At 32.3% G+C, this 19244-nt stretch overlaps 1 long non-coding RNA gene across 1 annotated transcript; it reads left to right on the top strand.

Moving 5' to 3' along the window:
• The first annotated feature begins 15569 nt into the window (after positions 1-15569).
• Positions 15570-18153, top strand: LOC134719514 (uncharacterized). Its single transcript, XR_010107607.1, has 3 exons — positions 15570-15707; positions 17461-17574; positions 18042-18153. It is a non-coding gene; the product is annotated as an uncharacterized LOC134719514 (long non-coding RNA).
• Positions 18154-19244: the final 1091 nt, after the last annotated feature.

The raw sequence follows: 19244 nt of genomic DNA, 5'->3' as shown, positions 1-19244 counted from the left end.
AATGGACCCGTTCAGCAGACTCCTCCAGTGTTTCACTGTCTTGCTGCCTCACATACTGCAACTGGCGTCTTGCTGATACAGGTTCGTCCTTTTTGCTGAAACGCTGTTTCAGTGCTTTCCTTAAAGTCTTATAGTCATCATCGATGTTGACCTTTCTTGCATATTCTAAAGCCACATCAGCTAGACAGTCCAATAGTCGGCAAACTTTCTTCCTATTTTCCCATTGTCTCCTTCCTGCTGTTCTTTCAAACTGATAGATAAAGGCTTCCCACGTAAGAAAACCTCTTCCTGTGAAAACTTGCATTTTAGGAAGCTGGGGACTTCTACTCCTGTCTCTCGCCCCAGAGTTTTCCTGCCACCTAGAGCACTCCCTATCAAGAGAGGAGTCTGACGAAGAGCTGTGGCTTCGTTCCTTTTTCTTTTTAGTGCGTGATCTTGAAGACCTGCTAGTGTCAATTTGCATTGGTGACGGGCCTGTGGATGCTACTGTTGTCATCACAGGGGTCATAAACGCAGGCGGAGGCTGTTGTATCATTGATCCTATATGAGGGTACAGAGTTGGTCTACTCTGTACTAAGGACGCTGCATATGATTCGCTACTTGTAGCTGGTGCAACGTGTAAAGGTGTACTAACATTGATACCCTGAGATACATATGTTGTACCAACATAGGACGGTGCAAAAGTAGCCGTTGCTGGAGTTGTGTTATGTTGGGGTTTGTATTCAGTGGATACTCCCTCTATGCCTTTGAATGGATGCTGTGTTACCTGAGTTTGTCCCGTGCAGAGTCGAGGGCCCTGGCACGCTTCCCTTGTCACTCAGTAGTGGCAACGAACCTTGCATATGATAGATCTCCTGGTCACTACCAACACTTTCTGGCATGCCTTTGCCCTGAATCTGTTGAAACAACAATGTATTGTGCAGAGCCGGGGGCCCTAACACATTACCTTTGTCACTCGATACTGGAGTTGTACCTGCCTTAGATTCAGGCTGTGTAGTCTCATCAATTGACATAATTGGCGAGAGACTAAATGCTGGAGGCTTATTTTGCAGTAATGGAGTACTGGCAATATATGGACTAGCTTCAGATTTCTGTTTAACAGGAGTATACATAGAAGGGAGCTTGACTTCCTTATTTCTCTTGTTAATCAAATCGCTAACACTTGATGCCATCTGCTGAAATGAACCTGGGTGTTCAAATGCACTCTTGAATTGCACGGTACTTGCCTCATCATTAGCAGCAGCCATTTTGTCTAGCCGCCTTCCCAAGGAATTAAACTTATCCGATGTTAACTCTTCTAAACGTTTACCGTTAGCATCAATCTTCTTGTCAATTCTCTGTTCTGACCGTTGCACTTGTTGGGATATTGCCACTATGTTTTCTGTACTGATTTTTGTTGCTTCTTTTTGTTCAGCTTGAATATTTAACTAACCATGGAAAATCTGTTCAATGCGATCCTCACTTTGTTTCACCCTGCTTTCAGTCTCAACAGCTCTTATTGCATTTGCTTTTCTATCCACCTGAAACTCTTGGTATAGCTGTTCCAATGACATTTTGGTATTTTCAGCTGGTTCTGTCAAAGTAGTATCAGCTATATTTTCTTTTGTGAATATGTCATCTTGTATCAACTCCTATGTTTCAATGTTTTCCTTCAGTTCATTCTCATCCCCAATTCCTGCCATGTTGTCTTTATTTCAAATTACAATATTCTTAAATATTTCAAATTACAATATTATGCAACTCAAAACAATATTATAATTTGCACTGAGTAATTACTCAAGGCAAATAAATCTCAAAATCACAACTTTTATGTGTGACTCAAGACATAAACAATGCAGCTTTTTATAAAAGCTACTACTTTTACAATTTCAAAAATGCAGGCAACAAAATAGGATAGAACTGGAACAGAGACTCAGTTGACACACTGTACTTTATTATACGGTGTATAATATGTTACTCATAAAATATTTATGAGTATATACCCTCTTTAATATAAAATATCAGTCTAAATTCAGTATAAAAATAATATACGAAACTAAGTTACTGAAATCGAGACTGTTTCCGGTTTGCGTCTGCGCAATGGAGTATTGCAGACAAATGACTTCCGTGAAGAAGGACCTAATGGCGATAACCGGACGTTCCTAACCTTATCTGATGAAAAATATCAAATATGAAGATTTCATACGTGATAAACTGTAAAAATTTGATGCAATTTAATCTACTATCAATCTGTAGTAAATTTATGGTAATGCTTACGTAATAAATTTACAAAAAAATGAAGCATCAAAAGTTTTCAAATCTGCAAAGGCGCCCTCGTGGAGTCCGCCTCACTTGCTAAAAATAATTCGTTCTTTGTCGTACGACGCCAATGTTGTGCCGATATGGTACAAATAACTAAAGTGTATGTGTGATAAACAGAATACCTTTAATATCTGTTGATCTCTGTAATCTGGTGAATATATAAGTCAGCAGACAGCAATAATACAATAATACATGTGTTCAATATAGTAAGCGGAAGTAGAAGGTAATCCTCGTGACGTCAGTCGTCCAGAGGTATTGCTTGGCATACTGTAATATATGGACTGGTTCTTCTATGTATACATAAGCGGCACCACATCAGTATTTTTTCGCTAAGTCGCATTCATGGAAAGTGAACAGGATTGTAGGAACGACAATAGGAACATATCAGACATCATCTGTGAAACAAATAGTACGTTACGGTCAACCAACTCGTGATGGTGTCCGTCTTTACAAAGAGATGATTTAAACTTTACTATTTGTCACACTTGGTTTAAAAGCTTTCTTCATGAAATCATGATAGAAGAAACAAGCTCGAGCATAGTGTATCAATTGGAAGATATATACTCCACATGCAGGCGCTGACGGATTGTTGCTTCATAAACATGAAAAGTTCAAAGTTTGGAAAGATTTGTTTGGAAAGTTTAGTTTTCGACCAACCCTCATTAATAATTTCTAGATGTAAGTCAATATATAAGGGAGACTAAACTGTATCTGTTGTATCTTTATCTCTACTTAAAATATAAATGTATAATGCAATAAAACTCTGCAAAATGTCAAGAATGATCTTGGATCCCCGAGGTATCACCAGCTGAGTAGTCAGCACTTTTATTCCTGGTATCAATGATGATTTTTGTACAACCACTTGATCGATACCACTGCTGATGGAGATTGAGTTCACCGAGGGTATGAACATCCCAGTAGTCAGCACGTTTGTGTTGACTTGAGTTATCATTGATACATTGTATGTTCATAATTATAAATTAACTGTTAACAAAACTTTGAGTTTTTGTAAATACTAAGGCTGTTCTACCTCAGGATTTGATTACCTTAACTGTATATGGCAAAACTTTAAGGAATATTTGACCATCAATGCTCTTCAGCTTCGTTCTTTATTTGGCCATGCAACATTATTTGATTCGAGCTTCACTGATGAGTCTATTTTGTTATCCAATGAGCGGCTACCACGATTTTATATTAATATCTGAAATGATAGCAATTGTTAGAGAGAGAAGTATTTGCTGCACACACATGAACCATACGGTTAAATGATATTTTAAACAGAAAACATAAAAAAAAAAAAACGATTATACATTATCACTATATTTACTATCTATGTTGCTTCGGGACACGTGTTCAGATTAATTTGTGTTATTATTTGATTACAAAACTTTAACCAACAAAAGAGACTAGATAAAACGATTTTTAAAGATCAAGATATACTACAGACGGGATTAAGTAACCTCTATAATTGTGTTCGTGATTCCGTTTTTCATACGTTGCCATAATGCTTTTGGATTATAATCTGCTAAATAGTAATTTGTTTTAATATATAAAATATAAAAATTTAGGGGCCAGCTGAAGGACGCCTCCGGGTGCGGGAATTTCTCGCTACATTGAAGACCCGTTGGTGACCTTCTGCTGTTGTTTTTTATTTGGTCGGGTTGTTGTCTCCTTGACACATTCCCCATTTCCATTCTCAATTTTATTCAAGGAGATAACGATGAATTATCATTATATCTCAAGCTTTAACTCTCACCATGTCTAGCCTTTATAAGATAGAACGATACAGATGTTGACAAATTAATGCCACCCACACACTATTTCATAAGACCAACATAGGAAAAAATTGATATGAAACAGAAACAACAACGAAAAGTTTACATCCACGGACACATCATAATGTAGAAAAAATATTATCATTTTGACTTGACCAACCGCTAATGTGAAGTTTTAATAACACTTCCTTAAAACTCACATTAAGTACAACTATAATGTGAATTTCTACGGTTATTAACTAAATATCCCCTGGTATATATTTTTTTTTTATTTATCTTAACGTATGATTGACAAAATAATGGAAAATAAGATTAAACAATTATATTTTGATAAAATTTGCCCATGGATACATCTCATTTCCTTATCAATGCAGACAGAATACTTATAATTTCTAAGTATTTTGACCGTCCCCGTTCTTATGTCCTTAAACTGTATCATACTGGTGTTGATGAACTATGTATATACATTATAATGAGTAAGATTACAACAAAATATTGACTGCTGTGCCCTTATCATTGACATTTTGCCTATTTTGTCAATATAACGCAATTGATATGATTGGCATACAAATTCGATTTTTAACTAGCAATAAAACGATGAAACGCCACCCTTTTTCTACACGAAAAAATGCCTGCACCATGATAGGAATATAACATATTTTGTTTCATTCGTTTGATGTGTTTCTGCTCTTGATTAAGTTATTTGATAAAGGTTTTTCCTTTTTTTTATTTTGCAATTTGTTAACTAACAATTTAAAAAACTGTCAAAGTAAAATATTTGCTGCTATCCATAATGTAGTTTTATTACACCTCATGCTTTTCACGGTATATAAACTAGTGATACACTTTAATGCACGAATTGGTAAATATAAAATTATTGCAGTATCCCGATAAATCGGTAGGTAATACTTCATAAAAATGTTATAATTCATCTCATCTTTTTTTTTCATTTTTGCAAAAAACGTGCACTCTTTAATCTCTAAATCTATCTTTTTTGAATCAGCAATATTCAAACAATAAAACATTTCTTTACAGTTAGCGTATTTACTGCTTTTAATTAACATCATTGAATGAATCAGTGATTTCATCTCATCAATCAATTTCCTATTAAAATGGTTTCGTTTTTCTTGATACAATACTTATACAGTTGTCAATATTTTTGATAGTGTATTTTGGTATTTTACTTTTCAAGCGTACACGATTAAAATACACGTGTTTTAAAATCGTTGATAATATTTATGAGTAATCGGTATTTATGTGTTGACATGAAGTTAATAATTATTATAGTTTTAATTGTAAAGTAACGTCCTCAAGTTCTTGATGTTTTTAGAAAAACTAATGGTCTTATCTATGAATTCACAAAGGCTATAATTGTATTACACTGTTAAAAAGACATAAGTGAATTGATAACAAACACATGTTGGTTATAAACAAAAGTCGAGGGAAATATTTCAACTATAAGAGAAAAACAATGGAAAAACAAACAATACTGAGGTGTAACAAATACAAACGCAAACAAACACAGAAACGAAAAAGCATCAAGAGCTGGACTATTAAAGATATAAAAACGGACTAATGCGCAATGGAGATCTTTTTTTCGTCGGCGATAGAGGAACGTATGGCGTAGAGCCTAATATTTCATTTTTAACAGTACTTTACATTATATTGAAAATATGATATATATTCACCACATATGTTTTTGTCTTCCATGCACGATAGTATATCTTACAATACTAGCAATTTCTAAATTTTGTCAATCTTAAATATAAAAAAGATGCAAATCTAACACGAATGTTATTCTGCCGTAAAAGCCTCGAACGGTTTAAACTTGTTATTTAGCTAATTTACATAATTATTTAGTCGGCTAAACTTCCTTCAATACTTGCAACTAATTTTCGGTATGACAAATATATATTTATACATGTTATATCCTTAGTCGTCAGATATGTTTAAATTTCATATTGATTACAACATATACAGATCCCTCGGACTACCTGTTAAATTGCTTGAATTCACATGTTAAACCCCAATCAATATGTTTTGTATCAATCACCTTTGGATATTTCTTTATGTAAGCTGACAAAGAACTTGTATATTGAAAAAAGGAACGCAATTAACCTTTCAATTTGTTTTAATTCAAATTTCATGTTAAACTGATTGTTTTTTATTGAAAACTATCGATAATGCTGCTTTACTTCAAAATCCAGAAAACCATATATGAATTTAGATTTAATTCAAGTACGATATAACATAATTAATCACAAAGTACAATTCGGTTGAACTTTTAAGCTAATACGTAGATCACATTTTATCTACAAGTTCACAAGTTTGAAATGTAGACATGTGATACACGTAAGTGTCGCTGTGATATAATTTGTTCTAAAATTAATTGAATATGAACAGGATCCTTACATCCCATCCAATCATGTTCTGTTAATTATCACGTGTTACACTTGTTTACATTCGATGATTGGTGAATGTTGTTATCCACGGTCTGCAAATAAAAAACCCTCCAAATTTGGCAACACTATTGTTGTTTTAGATAAATTAGTCATCACCGTTTTACGTGATTGATAATTGATATAAAACATATGTTTACGTTGCAACTGAATATTACATCAATTTTCCATTACTGGGATCGTATATGATAACTAAGATTGATTTATACCAACAAGTATCTACTTATCTTATATTTATTCAATTTCTCAGGCAGAATACGATGACATGATTTCGGCAACTTTATTTACAACGTGTCTGGTTTCAGTCAATGGTGCATCAAATCTGAAATGACATCTTTCAAAAGTACATTACATAACGAACTACGAAAGTTTAATAAGGAATTGCCGAAGGTATTGATAGGTTTGACTATCCTTGTTGTGATCATCTTTTTGAAGGTTTTCGATTAATTATTGATAACGTTTGATACAATATCTTCATTAACACTTTTGAAGCAATAAAAAATACGAAACACAAATTATATTGTTAATCATAAAGTATATACAAAATATAAGTATATGAAATGCTTTATGTTTTTCAAAAATACATTGAATAAAGGTAACAATAGCATATCTCTGTTCAAAGTTGTAAATCGATTTAGGAAACGCACATGCCTTGAAAATTATCATATGGCTAGCAGAAACTTCTGCTTGTATAGCAATATAAAGCAATCCCGCTTTAATCAAAGTGACAGGAAAACAGTCCAAGAGTTTGTCCATAATTGAATCTGTGGTTCCAATTTTAACCACATTTTTTTGTTTTTTACATTAATCAAACAAATGTCTGCACCTTGTGTTATGAAAAAGCAGACAACGGTTACAATATCTAGGCAACAAGTTTTGATTCAGCATGTTAATTCAAAGGTTTAAAATTCTGTCAAGTTCAAAATATTATATAATAATCACATAAGCAACACGACGGGTGCTGCATGTGGAGCAGGATCTGCTTACCCTTCCGGAGCACCTGATATCACCCCTAGTTTTTGGTGGGGTTCGTGTTGTTTATTCTTTAGTTTTCTATGTTGTGTCATGTGAACTATTGTTTTCTGTTTGTCTTTTTCATTTTTAGCCATGGCGTTGTCAGTTTGTTTAAGATTTACGAGTTTGACTGTCCCTTTGGTATCTTTCGTCCTTCTTTTATATACAGCTGCACAAAAAAATAATTCAAAACAGCTGAAGAAGTTACCTAATTTTCATTTAAAGGTACACACATATTTGTATCTGTAATGCGTTTCCCTCAGTTTTAGTTTATAACCCGGATTTTTTTTTCTATCGATTTATGAGTCTCGAACAGCGGTATGACAGTTCTTGTCCATTCGTTTTTGATGCGTTTTGTTTTTTGATTTTGCCATGTGATTATGGACTTTCCAAATTGATTTTCCTCTGAGTTCAGTATTTTTGTGATTTTACTTTATACTACAGTTGTCTTTATTTGAATTATGATTTTATTTAAGTTGACAATAAACAAAACAATATTACGAATTTTTGATAATTTAACAATCTCTCTTATTTCCTTTATATTGGAATTATAAGAAAACACTACATTAACACAACTGTACATTTTCATTAAATTACAATTTATAAAAAATGCATGGACCATGGGAACAAATATTGACAGCTTGTTGGTCCATGTGGTCTATCTTGTGTATATGTTCATAAAACTCTGTAAAAGCTTACCATTACATTAATACGATCTACCTACTATTTACTAGCAGTATGCCAGACTAGATTTGTGTCTATAAAAGACATGTCACTGACGCTCGATTTAAAAAAGGTAAATAATCAAATGAAGTGAAAAACCTGATGAATATCCTCAAATATATTGACAAATATCGAGAAAACAATCTCTGCATACAAAGACTATAGATAATTTGTAATTTGTTAAACATATGAAGTCATAGTGCCCCCACAAAATCCACAAACACTTGTATCCATCGAAAATGATGTATCCACAGTAATATTTAGTGAGCATTTTGTGTTTCAAATATTGAAAACAACACGTTATTAATTTCTTGCGTCCGAAGCGCTTTTCTGGATTTACCTTCATCAGGAACGCTCAAAGTCTAACATTTGAAATCCGAAGATGTATAAGTACCGAAACCGTTGAAGAGCTGTATGTCAAAAATACCTAAAATAAATAGCCAAATTCATCTAAAGCCAACTTTGCCTGAGGGAGTTGAAACCTTAGTTTCTTAAAAAATTATAAATTTATCAACGGACAAATTTTAGTAAAGTTTGTTAAATCATATCAGTACCGAAATACTGACTACTGAGCTGATGATACCCTCGGGGACTGATAGTCCACCAAGAGAGGTATCGACCCAGTGATGTAAAATATTGAAAACAACACGTTATTAATTGTTTCAACATATGTTATTGATTCGCCGCATGTTCATGAGGTTTTTGATTTAGTTAAAGCTTATAAATGCATTTTTCAATTATAAAAAGTACAGAAAAGAACGTTGGAGACGAAAACAGAATATTGCTTGTGGGCTCATACGGCATCATTACTACGCTGCATATATCAAAACCATTTAAAGGTGCGCCATGCAGAAAAATATCACGTCAAAACCGTCTTCGCAATTGGTATTAAGTTTACAATCTGAAGATATTCTGAGAAAAATGCCATTGGCTTATCTTTTGTGGTTATAAAGTAAAAGTAAGCAGAAATAGCAGAGATATAATGCACTAATTAATCATCTGTGTGACAAAACACTCCAAAGATATCACTGACACCAGGAACAAAGGCACAGATTAATCCTTTTTTAGTCGTCTTAACTGTTAAAATTGCTTAAATTTTAGTATTATGATCTTTAAAAAAAACATTTTTTGACAATTTACTTCTAATAATCGTCAGTTTTCTATTTTAAACTGTATTACATTTGTCATTTCGGGGCCTTTAATATATGACTATGCGTTATTAACTTTACTCATTGTTGAAGAACGTACGGTGACTTATAGTTGTTAATTTCTGTGTTACTTGGTCGCCACTGGATATTTGTCTCATTACTACATCTTCCTCTTTATATCATCAGAAAAATACTAAACATAATTTACAGTACTTTATTTGTGGTTTTTATCCGTTATTTGATGTAAACACAAAACATGATATTTGACCATGTTGACCGCATGTTAAGTGTCAGTACCTAATCAATTTTAAATGACATGCTTATCTTTCAAAAAGCACTTATAGTCATTTGCAGACAGTTATAATTCAATTTACAAATACTGACGAAACGAATCGATTGTGTTGTCAGTTGCCCATAGGCAAACAATGCTCGGTAATTGAAACAAATAGTGACACATTTGAACACTTAATAGTCAGACATTTTAAAATTTTATTTCCTTCAAGACGATAAAACAACCGATTACATAACAATATAAATCAAATTAGTCTACGTTTAAATGAAAACTTGTCATCGCAGTATGTTAAGTTGCTTAAAAAAGGTGTTTGTGTTTTTAAAGTATAGAAGTATGTAATGTTGCAGTAAATACAATTAATGTTTGTAAATTGCAGACAACATCCTGATGACTTTGTTAACATTTTCAATCAATCTGAGGTGAAATTTAAAGAAATTATAACATTGCAAAATAATTTTAGATTAGACATACAACAATGGCAGTCGTATACAATTGAGTTACCTTTGTTATAAAAACATGTTTTTAGAAAGAAAAGTATATGAAACTATTGTGAACATGATAGTATAACCTGTTATCAGCAAGTATTAAAAGAGAAAAAAAATGATAAAATTCTTTTCTTTTATATATTTAGAAAGCCAAAACAGCTCACGTACGGATAAAATAATAATATCTTAAATTGTTTTCTAATCTGTTATTTATATAGTATGTATAGTATAGTATTTATCATGTATATGATTATATCATAAGAACTTGTTTATTTTTTTTAAATGTATAAGTCTACTTTTCATTATCTCGTTTTTTTTGGAATCTTGACAGGGAATGACAACATGTTGGAAATTTAAAAAAAAACACATAAATAAATGTGTTTGTTATTAATTTGTTCATGTGTTGTTACTTGTTGTAATTTTCGAAAGCTAATTAATTGTGATTATCAAATCAATTTAAATACACACATTACCAAATGAATATTCATCATATCTGTTAGCTTGCTGATGCTTTTAAAATGGTGATGTATATCATAATTGCAAGAAAAAAAAAACACTCCTGCTGCAAAATATATATAATCTTCATATACATATACAAGACGGTTTATAAAATAAAAATAAGAAATGCACTGACTGTTGATAATTTAAATTAATGTATAGACATGCAAACGAAACAAGGTTAAAAAAAACTCACATTAGTTTAGAAATCATTGCAACTTTAAGCAATAAACTACAAGTTGTAACCTATACAAATGGTAACAAAGCTATATATTACAGATGGCGCAATGTAAATAACAATAATGAATGGAGGTTTTAGTTATATTCCATATTACCTTAATATTCACATTTTACACATACTAGGTTGCAATAAACAATTGCAATATTTAATACGACTGTATGTTTTAATGTGTTGAGACCAATGGTAAAATACTAATATTTGATAAAGTATTCGTTGACTTTCGTACGTCAATTTTGGAAACACGTGACTTATTTTCGTTCTAAATTAGAACATGCAAAACAGCAATCTACAAAATGTACTACACCCAAAAGACGTTTCTTTTACAGTAAAACAAACAAAATTAAAAAAACACAATCGAATATAAGTTATATAGTTTCTAAAAAAGTATTGGAACTTTTCTAAGCATAGAAGATCACCCAAAATGTTCGGTTGGATTCTCTTATTTTTTATCAATTTTTTTATATTTTGAGTTTTGCAATTTTTTAGATAAGTTTCATTGTTAAATCATGGTTGGATGATCTACCGGCCTATGCGTCAGTATTTCCCAGGAATGGAGTTATTTGTACTGTTTTATAATATATTTGAAAATCTGTTTGAAGTAAAGACAACGCTCTGTAAACAATGTAGTTATTACAAATGTCTTCATGAGGTGGAGCATAATTTGTCGAAGTGCAATGTGGCTGTAAAATGTTTGACACAATTATTTTCTTATATTTTAGAGCTAATTTGTTTAATTATCTTTTATATAATAGAAAACTGACTCTCTAAAACGTTATTTTAGAATGGAATTGATAAACTTTTATCAAAACTATGACCTTATGTCCATTTCAAACATGAGACCTCGTTATTGAACTGTTATTATCTTATCACGTCTGGTCTAACTGACCTTATAACGAAGGTTTTTAAAATGAAGGCTCCACTATGTAAGTGTTTATTGAAGAATATCAGAGAAATAACCTTAACAAATGTTAACTTTTAATTGATTTAATCTTTTCGAAGTGTTTTGCACAATATAAAGGCGTGAAACAAGATATATCATATAATAACCTACATGGTGTACATTATGTTTTGTTTGGCAATTGTCCTTATCTCATTGCTGATACATCTTGTCAAACTTTTGAATGATTGTCACGTGATTAATCAATGTTAATTTGTGTAAAATAAATATTTTGCGTCCACTAGATTGCTTGATGGCACGATTTACTGGAGAATACCACACTAGAAGCACGTAAAATCATTGCAACACAATAACTTCAAAATTGCAAATAGAAAACGATGGTTTGTGTAATGATGGAACAGGAATATACCTTTGTTCTTAATGGTGGTTGTTTAGCTTCTGTATGATTGCTATATTTCAAATCTGTGTTTTTATTTTGCTTTTAGTTTTGTTTCAGTATCAGTCTCTGTATTCTTTAAACCGAAGAAAACTAAAAGGTTTAAACGTACGTTCATTGAAATCCGGCAAATTATCTAGGCTTGAGTACAGTAATTTACTATAAATGCCAAGTACAATACATATAATGTAAGAAGATTGCAAACGTGTTTGTATACAAGTTATTATAACGTTATCAATAAGGCTCAAGGTGGGAAACGTTTCATTCAATTTATTTTATCAATTGTTATAATATTGTTTGTTTTAATATAGTTTTCAATTCTAAGGTAAATGGTTCTTTTTTTTTGTCTTTTTTGTTAAAAATAGCTAATCTGCATTTCTTAAACATGTTTAATCTATATTATTACATACCGGTTAGTTTGTTTTAAATTATTATAGCATTCATGACCAGTATGCGAGCTCACGGCGTGTGCAATATTTAATCCATATCATTTGTTTAAATATTGTTTGTGTTACTAAATTGTTCAGTTCTTGGGTATATGGTTCATGTTTTTGGTCTCTTTCCTGTAAAAATAGATAACATGACTTTTTTTAATACTGGTATACGGTTTAACATATTGATTTCTGTTCCAATGATTCTAGCATCGAGGACCGTCGTTCTAGCTCAGAAAAGGAGTATCAACTTTGGAAAAGATAGGATTGATCTGGTAAATAATTGTTGTTTTTTTCTAAAAGACAAATACTAATATGTAATTTTTTTTTATGATTTAGGCACTGTAGTGTTTCTGTGTGCCTGTTTCTGCGTTGGAACATCAATAACTAAATACACCGTTAATAGTAAGTGATTTTGCTTAAATTATTTAATTTTATAATTTATTTTACGCAAAAAAGATTCACTTATTTTAAGGTATGTGTTATTTCCAAGTGCATGTTAACATCCTCAATGTATGAGTATTTGAATACTAAAGTATTTAAGTTCAAAGGGAAGGTGTATTATGAATAGTTTAGCTAAGTAAACGCAGTGAACCGAAACTGTGTTGTCACATGTGTGTACCAACCACGTATCACATGTTAGTGATATATATATAGAATACTTCCAGATCAGTTATTTGTCTTTTTCGTGATTTTTTGTGTGATTTGTATAAATTAATTAGAAAAAGCCCTTCTCTAATTCTTGCTCGATTTATCACTTTCCTGACCTATTGACTATCTTTATTTAATCAACGTGTGGTTCGTTTGATCTCAGTTCTCTTTTGGTTAAAATTCGATTATTACTTTCAATTTTCTTCTGAAATTCCAATTGTGACGTCACGAAAAAAGGCGACCATGCCTGATGACGCCATGTAGAAAAAACACATAATTGATGCATGTCGTCCGGCTTAAGATTGTTTGTTTATCGTCTAAAAGTCCGGATCTACCACCAAATCTCGTGCAATACACTATTTATCCATTCTCGACAGTTAAATTAAAATATTAAAAACGCTCAGCGAGCCTCGCCTTTTAAATTTGTCTCGAATGGATACCTATCGTATCACACTCGATGCAGTGGTATAATCTATATACGGCAGCAAACTATGTTAACCCCTTAAATTCTTATTCCTGCCCCATGCCCATACTCTATATCGTATTTCAGTAAAACCTGTATAAGCCGGCCAGCTACGGTATTCTGAAAAAGAGCCGGTTTGGACAGTGAGCCGGTTTACTCAGGTTTCCGTTTTGATCGGAAGAAAATTTCTTGTGACGTCCGATTTATTGCTTGTAATAGATCTGTCTGAATGTAAATTATAAACTGATAAATTGAAATACAAAACGCAACAAAGTAATAAAGTATGATCGTTGTTTTGAATCTTCATATTCATTGGCTAAAGAAAATTGAGTAACTGGTTGTTCCTCGAATTAAAAATTAAACCACCGTGATTTACATATCCTCGCAAATCAAATAGACCTCGGTAGCATCAATCTCCGACTTGACAATTTCACTTTCACTTTGTTTTTCATTGTTTTCATTTGCATCAAAATACTCACGTTGTTTTGATTGTGAGTTTCAATTTACTTCCATTACCGTTATTTTGAAACGTTGGTTTGGCCGATTAAAGAGCCAGAATATTATCAAACAAAATTTCATCACTATCGAAACATTGTCGTACAGTGCACAATACTCACTGATTGTTGTCATCCGGGCGTCCTTCATTATCAGAGTCATAGGTTTAGGGGTTCAAACCAGGAAACACAGGATTTCGAAATCACGAGGTGATATATAAAATTAATTAGAAAAACCGGTTTTGAAAGGTAATAATTGATTTAATCAAGAGTATGGAAACAGCATCATAAGATCGGAATTCAGAAAACACAGGGCCCGGTTTACAAAGGGTACTTTAACAAAGACTTTGAAGGAAAAAATGGGACTTAATTTTTTGGCCGCAATGGACAGGGAACCGGTTTATTAAGAGTCCGGTTTACTCAGGTTTGACTGTTGTTTCCATTTCTGGTTTTATACATAACTAGGCCGTCAGTTTTTTAGTATATAATATTCTATATTAATTGTTATTTCGGGTCTTTAATAGCTAACTATGCAGTATGATCTGTGTTTATTGTTGAAGTCCTTACGCTGACGCAACGTTGGTTGTTAACTTCCACGTAAATTGGTTGTGTCTTTAGAAATTCTAACGAGTCTTCCTATTTTTACAAAAAAATAGAGGCGAAAGATACTCTTAAACCCATAAGTCGAAAATGAACTGTCTAAAAAAAACAAGACAAACAGACAAACAAAAGTACACAACAAACAACACAGAAACTTTCGACTGAGCAACACAAACCCCACCAAAATACTTGGAAGCAGCCCGATCGGAAATGTTTATCATAAAGCTTTTTGATTTTAGTATTAACAATATATTAAAAAGGAAAATAGCTAGCGGATTTTATTTGTTATATGCTAGAACATATTGAAGTCAATATTTGCTGTTAGTATAATGTTTTAACAGGACAACATGTTGTTTTTTTCAGATAAAATTGTTTGTAAGTATAGAAATAGTATTAACCAAAATATCGAAACACCAAAGTCAAAGTGGAGGCCATAATAATTTACATAATAAAACTTTAGACTAAATCAATAAACTGAACGCTTGGAAAATAACTGTCAAATTCCCGACTTGGTAAATACATTTCCGAAGAAAGTGCTGCGTTAATCCTGGTTTTATACGTAGCTTAACCTGTTACATATATGACATTTGTTTATGGTTCCATCATATTAACAAAACTATAAACTGTATTGTAAATGCTAACTCAATTAAACATAATTTGTAGATGATTGCAAAAATAAAACAACATGTGACGTCCATGGGAAGTACGGTTATTACTATACGGGGATGAAGGGATATTATTATGCAGTTGAATACTGTGACTGTAATCCTGGATATTGGAACATATGTTGTAGTCAAGGTAGCATATTTTAATTTTGGATGTAATGCGTCTTCTGATTGGCTAACGTTATTTTGTTTTGAGCCCATAGACATTATTTAGTCATGTGAATGTGACATCATCAACGTTTTTCATGGTTTTCTACGGTTTAAAAAGGAATTTAAAATTAGATTATAAGAATTATCGAAATATCATAAAAAAAATGTGGTGCACACTGTTAAAAAACCTGCTACGCGCGTTATTCAGTGTGTACCAAATTTTTTATGTTATTTCTCCATAGACAGAAAAAATATTACAGTCATTTCTTAAGTAATTTGTGTTTTACATTTTATAAAAAATAAGGGGTTGTGGGATAATTGACAATGAAACCGTTCCCTTTTTAAGTTTTGTATCCTCAATCCTTTCAGCTTTGTGGTTGACGTCTAATTTGCCTTTAAACTTGTTTAATTCGAGTGTCTTTTGTGAGTCTTTTGAAGGCGAGACGTGTGCCTGGCGTACACAGTGTCAACCATTGTATCTTTAACTTATCCGCTAGTTCTTTTTCACAAATACGTATTGCGGTAATGTCAAATAATGTCAGCATTCATTATCATTTATTTGAACGTTTTGATACAAATGAGTAATAGTACTTATCTTTCCTTATGTATTCTATTATTAAATTGCCCAAAAATTAAATTAGCTTCGTATTACTTTTTGAAAGTAAACTTTAAATGATAAGTATCATTCGGTAATATGATGTATCAAGGATAAGATAGCTGAATTTTGTTTGATACAAGCGGAGCATAACAGTCGTTTGTGACACAAATATTCCATACTATTTAATCGCTCTTTGATAAATACAACTATTGAAGGCATTTTACCATTATTGTTTGATTGATGTTTAGCGCCACTTTGTGCACTATACTATGAAGCGGTCAGTTTTTTTTTTGGTGTTGGAAGACGAAGTGCCCGGAAAGATCCACAGACATTCGGAAATAAAATATTGACCAGCTATTGTTAATGCAGTTGGACAACTAAACCAGAGATGCCCAGAATCAAACAATACATTTCCGTGTCAGCAATCCTTCATCGAAATACTCTTGATCGATACAGCATTATTTATGTAATTTTTTCATCTGAAAGATATACATGTATACTTCATATAAAGGTTTTAAACGAAACGTAGCTACATAAAAATGAAAAGGTCTTGTAAGTGGGTATTTTTTTTTTACTTGAGCGTCACTGACAAGTCTTTTGTAGACGGAAAGCGCGTCTGGTGCAAATACAAAATGTCAATCCTGATTTCTATGTTGAATTTATAAATGATGGTATGTGTTGATAAGTTTTATGAACCTTCACCGATTAGGGTCTTATATAAGATATTAATGTACCGCGCTCAAAATAAACTCATCATAGATACCAGGATTGAAATTGTACATTTACGCTAGACGTGCGTTTCGTCTACAAAAAAATCATCAGTGACGCTCGAATCAAAAAATGTTAAAAAAGCAAAATAAAGCACGAAGTTAGAGAGCATTGAGGACCAAACGTTTTTAAAGGTTTTGCCAAATATAGCTAAGGTAGTCTATTACTGTGTAGATTAAAAACAAATGGTAGTTTGTGTTAAATGAATGAATTAGAAAAAAAGGCTCACGACTTTGAAAAAAAACCAAATGGTATTTTATAAATTGATCGATACCTTTCAATTCTTAAAATAGAATTAAAAAAATATATGCTCGTATCATGACTTGTTCTTACATCTAAAATTTGTCTCATTGATATTTATTTGAATCAGAAGTCAACGCATGTACTAGTTTCCCCTGCATGCATGGTGGTACCTGCATGCCTAATCAACATGGATATGCATGTTCCTGCACGTCTAAATCAACGGGAATAAAATGTGAAAATTGTAAGTAACAAAGAAAACAGTAGCTTGTTATCTGGATATATGCGGAGAGTACCTTTTTACACGAAAAGTAAGTTTATTAAAATTAAACACAGGTGTTGCCTTTTCGTCAATGGAAACGTTCTTTAACCCTAGGTTGTAGATTTAATATTGAACTTAAATGTCGTTACACCTGTTACTTGTAACTGCACGGATTGACTGTCAACCTGCAATAATGAAAAATTTTATTATCGAGACTTAGAATAAAACAGACCTTCAGTCCACAGCAAGACCTAAATCACGAAGTCGTAAAAGTAAGCAACAATGGTTAATGTCATTTAAACATATAGATATAAGAAGATGTGGTATGAGTGTCAATGTGACAACACTCTCATCCAAGTAACGATTTGTAAAAGTAAACCATTATACATCAGTGCACGATACTTTCACTTTTCGTTACAAATTGTCCACTCGATATTTCTTTTTACTAGTAATCAACGCATGTGATAGTTATCCATGTCAACGTGCATCATGTACTCAACTTCAAAATGACTACATGTGTAATTGCCTTCCTGGAACCTCTGGAAAGAATTGTGAAAATGGTAAGAACAAGAAATATACTGATATTTTGTTACGGTTTTGAATTATTGTTTCGAACCTTTTAATTATTAAAAAATAAATTCACTTATGCTCTTTCATCAATGCTTCAATAAATGTTATAAATTTGGCAACTGCCAGATTTATGATTTTAAACTCCAAGTTCGACTCTTTTTCTTACAATTATCGATGCGTTTGAATAATCGTCAATATTGTCTTAAGGGGCCTTAACGCTACTAATTTTTAAGCTTTGTGCAAACTCTTATGATATCGACCCCTTAAATTCCATGGTTGTCGTTTGTTGCTGTATGTCACATTCGTTTTTTGTTTATTGTTTTGAACAAAAATCAGGCCGTTAGTTTTCCCTTTTGTATTGTTTTACATTTTTAATTTCGGGGCCGTCTTTAGCTTATTACTCGGTGCGTTTTTTTTTCATTGTTGAAGTCCGTACGATGACCTATAGCTGTTAACTTCGATGCTAATTTGTATCTGATGGAGAACTTTTTCAATTGTAATCATGCCAAATTTTGTATTAAAATAGAGCTGATAAGATATCACGATGATTAAACTCACTTTTGATATGTGTTAGCGGCCATAGATTGTTATAATCATCTGATTGTACCGATTGAGTCAAATTCGCTAATGTAAATGTGTGTTAATATTGACTGGAATGGGTGGCGTTTACCTGTAGACTCGACCAGTTTGTTTACTTTAGGAATAGTGTGTAATTCCCTCAGTTTCGTTACATTGAGTTGGCTCTTTTTTCTAACGATTGAAGAGATTTAATCATCGGTTAAATACAGACGACTCATTTACTTATATGTAGAATATAATTGTGTCGGTAATTGTTATTCCATGCAATTTGAAACAGTCAACGTTCCAACAATATAACTTCAAAATTAATCTAAAAAAAATCATTTCGAATGTACAATTTACTTTTGTTTTATGATTTAACCTACGACGACTGGACTGTTAGATGGCTATGTGTAGCCTAATATCTTAAATGCGTTTAAACTTTGGCTTTATTTTTTAGCAGCAAAAGGTCTCGGCCACCTCATTCCAGTCTTTCATATCAAATTTGATCAAATAGTTCAGCT

This window comes from Mytilus trossulus, chromosome 5, assembly GCF_036588685.1.
Source record: "Mytilus trossulus isolate FHL-02 chromosome 5, PNRI_Mtr1.1.1.hap1, whole genome shotgun sequence".
Classification (NCBI taxonomy): Eukaryota; Metazoa; Mollusca; class Bivalvia; order Mytilida; family Mytilidae; genus Mytilus; species Mytilus trossulus.
This window is presented reverse-complemented; position numbering and strand designations above follow the sequence as displayed.